Source organism: Rhinolophus sinicus, linkage group LG18 (assembly GCF_036562045.2).
Source record: "Rhinolophus sinicus isolate RSC01 linkage group LG18, ASM3656204v1, whole genome shotgun sequence".
Taxonomy (NCBI): domain Eukaryota; kingdom Metazoa; phylum Chordata; class Mammalia; order Chiroptera; family Rhinolophidae; genus Rhinolophus; species Rhinolophus sinicus.
The window spans coordinates 2,232,981-2,238,014 of NC_133767.1; the positions used below are offsets into that span (position 1 = coordinate 2,232,981).

The 5,034-nt window shown below is 47.7% G+C and overlaps 1 protein-coding gene and 1 non-coding gene across 3 annotated transcripts in view; one reads left to right on the forward strand and one right to left on the reverse strand.

The window, feature by feature from the left end:
• EEF2K (eukaryotic elongation factor 2 kinase) overlaps positions 1–4,116 on the reverse strand; it is a 53,251-nt gene extending 49,135 nt beyond the window's left edge. For both annotated transcript variants that reach the window (XM_019751663.2, XM_019751661.2), the window contains exons 1-2: positions 3,969–4,116; positions 1,433–1,628 (exon numbers count right to left, since the gene is read on the reverse strand). The gene's annotated coding sequence lies outside the window, so the exon portion shown is untranslated. The remainder of the gene's footprint in view (positions 1–1,432; positions 1,629–3,968) is intronic.
• Positions 4,117–4,232: 116 nt separating this feature from the next.
• TRNAL-UAG (transfer RNA leucine (anticodon UAG)) lies at positions 4,233–4,314 on the forward strand. Its single transcript has one exon. It is a non-coding gene; the product is annotated as a tRNA-Leu (tRNA).
• Positions 4,315–5,034: the final 720 nt, after the last annotated feature.

Genomic DNA, 5,034 nt, shown 5'->3' on the forward strand with positions numbered 1-5,034 from the left:
AACCCAAGCCTTGTTCAAGGGTCAACTATATTTACATTTTTCCTACTAACAGGTGGCTTCCTCTCCCCCCTCAACACTAGGCTGTGAATACATTTCTGTGGTTAAGAGCCCCCCATCATTTGCAATGCCTGCTGTCATGCCTTTCGGAGGACGCAGTAAGAGCTGATATTTACAGGGCATCCACTCTGTGTGAGGTACTGGGCTAATCGCTTTACAGGCATTGTCTCTTTTAATTCTCATCACAACCCTCTTATCGTCCCCACTTCAGACCCATGGAGACTGAGGCAGGTTAAGTGACATCCCCAAGGTTACACAGTTAGTCAGTGGTAGAGTCAGATTTGGCCCAGGTCTGGGTATATACTGGCCCCTGGAGTGTCCTGTCCCTAAGCCTTGACTCTTCAGTTTGTGAGGCCCCTGGAATTTCAGATTCCCTTAGGAGAGTGGAGTCCCTCATGTTACCAGCTGCTATGGCCCCTGCAGGGCCCAGGTTCAAGTTTATGAGGTGTGGTGAGGGGTGGGTGCCATACAGGCAGCAGCTCATAAGGTTGTGGGGGGAATGAAAAGAAAAAAATAGAGAAAGAAATGGTCCTGAAATCCATCATTGAATATTTTATCCTTTACTCTCTCTGCTACAAGTTTTGGAAAATATAGGATCTAGAAGATACTCTTTTGGTTTAAAGTGTTGGCTTCCTTAGTCACCTCGGGAAAACTCCTCTGACTTATGGCAAAAGACAAAATTGCACCTGAAATTCTGACTGTGGGAAGTTGGACAGGAACAGAGTCTGAGCTACTCTGTCCAAGCCCAAACCCAAAAAAACAAAAAACAAAACTGCACTGCTTATAGTTCTGCGGCCTTGGCAACTTATTTAACTTCTCAGAGCCTCTGTAATTTTTGTCTGCCCAGCAAGTGTTCCCCTTCTTTGCACAAGCATCTTGATTGTCTCCAGAGAAGCAGTCCTCCGCCCCCACACACATCAGTCTCAGTTCATGAGAGAAGCCCTCCCCACTCCCCTGGCTCCAAGAGTGGACACATGACTAGACCTGGCCAATTAGCATATTCCATCCCTTTTAGCCTCATGGACTGGTTCTGGAATGAGCATGTGACCCAAGCCAGGCCAATGAGATCCTAATTTAGGTCTTTTAATAGCAGCCATAAAAAAGAAAACCTCTCTTTTCCAGAGAGTTGTTGAGCTAGTCGGATGTAAGTTAGGGTTTCGGGGCATTCATTCTTATGGCAAATATTTATTAAGCTCCTACTGCATGCCAAGTATTGTGCTAGGAGTCAGGGGAAAGGCCTGCCTTCAGAGAGCTGTCTAATGGGGCAGGAAAAGGGAAAACAGGAACCTCTCAAAGAGTAACCATTTCGTACCATTATACCTGTGAGATGTGCTGTGAGAATTGCAGGGGGCAATGAGAAAGTATAAAGGCAAACCTGGTCAGGAAGGCTTCTCTGAAGAAATGACTTTTGAGTGGAGCTCAGAAGCAGAAGCCGGCAAAGTTTCCAGAAGCTTTAGGAAGATAGGTGCCCTGGGTGGCCTCAGCAAGGAGACATGGATCCGATCGTTCCTGGCTTGTACTCGGTCCTTAATCACCTTCTTTAACCATCACACAGAGATGTTCAGATTTTACTGAAGAGTTTGGGGGTAACAAAAGAGAAAATAGGAGAAAAATAATTAAATTGTACCCTCAATGTTACAGTATCCAAAAGGAGAAATAAACCCTTCACAGGGGACGCTTTTTAGGCACACTCATTCCAAGCCTTGCGCCCCTGACCTGAAGCCTGCCCTTCCTTCTCTCTCATGGACAAATGTCACCTCTTCAAGCTCTAATGGACAAAATCCCCACCTCTATTAGAAAAATCCCTCTCGCTGCCCCCACAAGGATTTGGTTTCTTTTCCCCCTTTCCCTCCACCAGAGTAATACATAGGATTCAACCCACAGGATGCAAAAGGTATCAAGAAAGTGAAAAGACCACTCAGAGAATGGGAGAAAATATTCACAAATCATGTATCTGATAAGGAATTTGGAGCTAGAATACATAAAGAGCTATTACAAGTCATCAATAAGATAAATAACCCAAATTTTAAAATGGACAAAAAGATTTGAACAGACAGTTCTCCAAAGATACACTAATGACCAATAGGCACATGAAAAGATACTCAACATCATTAGCAATTAGAAAAATGCAAATCAAAACCACACCCACTAGGATGGCTATAATAAAAAAGTCAAATAATAACGAGTATTGACAAAGATGTGGAGAAACTAGAACCTTCCTACGCTGCTAGTAGGAATGGAAAACAGTATGGCAGTTCCTCAAAAAATTAAACATGGGGTTACCATATGCCCCAGCAATTCTACTCCCAGGTATATATATATACCCAAGAGAAATGAAAACATGTGTCCACACAAAAAGTTATCCACAGATGTTCACAGTAGCATTATTCATAATAAGTCAAAAGGTGAAAACAACCCAAATGTCCACCAACCGATAACTGGATAATTAAAAGGTGGTTTATCCACACCATGGAATATTTTTTGGCCCTGAAAAGGAATGAAACACTGACACACGCTACCACATGGGTGAACCTTAAAAAACATGCTACATAAAAGGAGCTAAACACAAAAGGCAACATATTATAGCATTTCATTTATAGAAACGTCCAGAGGCTTGTTCCATGAAGTTGCTGCTGTCTGGGGAGCTGGACCTGGGCCAGAATGGAGGTTTCTTCCCACAGACTCCACTTTGAACTATCTCATCAAAATCGGTGTTCATTCTGACAACTCAGCACCCCTCCCCAACCTCCTGCTGTGTGCTGGTTGCTGGTTTCTTCCCCAGGCAAGCCTATAAGGCGTAGTCCTGACCTGGTCAGCATGTCATTTCCTGTACCTGGTAGCAGTCACGTACTAGTCCTTGGCTCACACCCTTGGCTCAGAAGGCCCCGGGGTCTACTGGGCATGAGAAATAAAGCCCATCGCAGAGCCATTTGATGGCCAACCTGAAGCGACAGAAAGACTCCCAGAAGGTATATGAAATGACCACTCGGTTTGGGTGTTATTTTAAGATTTCCTGGGGCTGAGAGGCCAGAGACAGAGACCCACAGCTCCAGTTACACCAAGAGTTTGTTTATTAAGGGAAGCTCCAGATGAGGCTTGTCTGGGGCAAGAGGCCATGGATGTCCTCCACGCCAGGTGGCAGGTGCTAAGGATTATACAGGGCAGGGCAGGATGGATGGGAGTCCTGGGGTGTGACCTGCCCCACCGCGCAGGGGAAAATGCATCAGATGTTTGCCTGGGGAAGGACACGGCCTGTTCCCAAAAGAAGTGGACTAAAAGGAATTGAAACTCCTGAGGCAGGAGGAAGGGGAATAGAACTTGGGAATGTCAAAGGAGACTTGAATCTTATCTACAATGTTCATTTAATGTTATTAGAAAATATTGGAAGCAGATATGCAAAATGTTAATTGGAAGCAAAATGTTAACTCTTCCGGGTGGCGGGAAATGGAGGTTTGCTGTGTATTTACTGTATGGTGTATTTGCTCTGTATTTATTGCATTAAAAAAACGGACTGAAATAGTGTATTTATTGCATTACAAAACAACTGACCGAGAGAGTCTACCAGGAGAAGGCTGCCCCGGAGCAGCGGAGACAAGTTACTGAGCTGTTCTGCGCCTTTCTCCCTCTGAGGGAGCCCACACGTGCAAACGGTCTGCAACTACCTTCAGTGATTTTGCTCCTTGGACCGTGCTTCTTACATCGCGGGGCAGGGGCCAGGCCACGGCGCCACCCAGGGCTGCGGAGGTGACCGGAGGCAGGGATGGAGAGCCAGCAGGATGGGGACCCAGGCAGTTCCCCGTCCCCGGGGACGCGCCTCCAGTCCCACCACCAGCCCGACGGGAGGAGCGGCAGCGCCCCCAGGTGGCCGTAGGCAGCACACCACGCTCACGCAAGACCAAACGCAGGCATACCTGAGAACTTAACACTAACGGTGAACGTTGAGGGAGTCTTCTTTCCTCTTCAACGCTGCGTTCCGACTGCAGTCACGGCTGTGGGTCACCAGAGCACTGTGACTCCGAGACACACCGAGAAGCCGTGCGTTCATACGCGGTAGCAGGCGCGGGAGACGCCACGCCGCTATCGGGCATGCGCACATCCACGAAGGTGGGGCTCAGCGCATGTGGCGCTGCGTCATTAGACTAATATAATCTCAATGGCAGGCGTCGCGCACGGGAGGTAGCGTGGCCGAGTGGTCTAAGGCGCTGGATTTAGGCTCCAGTCATTTCGATGGCGTGGGTTCGAATCCCACCGCTGCCACACCCTAAACGGTCTCTTTTCTGTCTTTAAATCCTTTAGCCTCTTTGTTATTCTCTCCTAATTCTTCTTCCCTTCTTCTCCTGAAGCCTGATTTTTTTTCTTTCATGGAAGGAGGAGGTACTGGCGCGGGGGGTAAACGGGGGAAGAGGGGGCGGGGGACAGAAACTTCAATGCAGGCCCTCTCACTCCCCAGCCTAGTACACAAACCAATCCATCCTGCTGCCTGAAAAACAAAACCAAAACATCTCCCTATTTCCAGGACAGGGCATCTGAGATACTCTGAAAAGTTCTCAACAGTCCACCTGCATCTTTTAATGCTTCCAGGCCTGAGGCCACAGGGAGCTGGTATCTTTACTGCCCGAGGACAAAGGATAGGGGGGGTGATATTAATTGTGATCTGACTGAGGAGGACAACTTTCTGACCCGCCCTGTGTGTTTTGGAGAACTCCTGCTGACTCGAGAAACCGGTTGGCAGAAAAGGTGTCAGGTGTCCCTGCAGAGGGCTGCAATGTCAGGGGCCTACCCCACTGCCTGCGGATATCAACCTTCAGGTCCCAGCTTCACTGAATCACCTCCTACTTGGTCTTCAGTCTTGGTTTAGGGGCCCCTCATTTATTTATTCACTCAACAACTATTTATGAAGGGCCTACTATGGGTCAGAAACCAAACAAGTCCTGAGGCCATGGAAGGAACAAGGCAGACATGTCTTCACACTCAGAG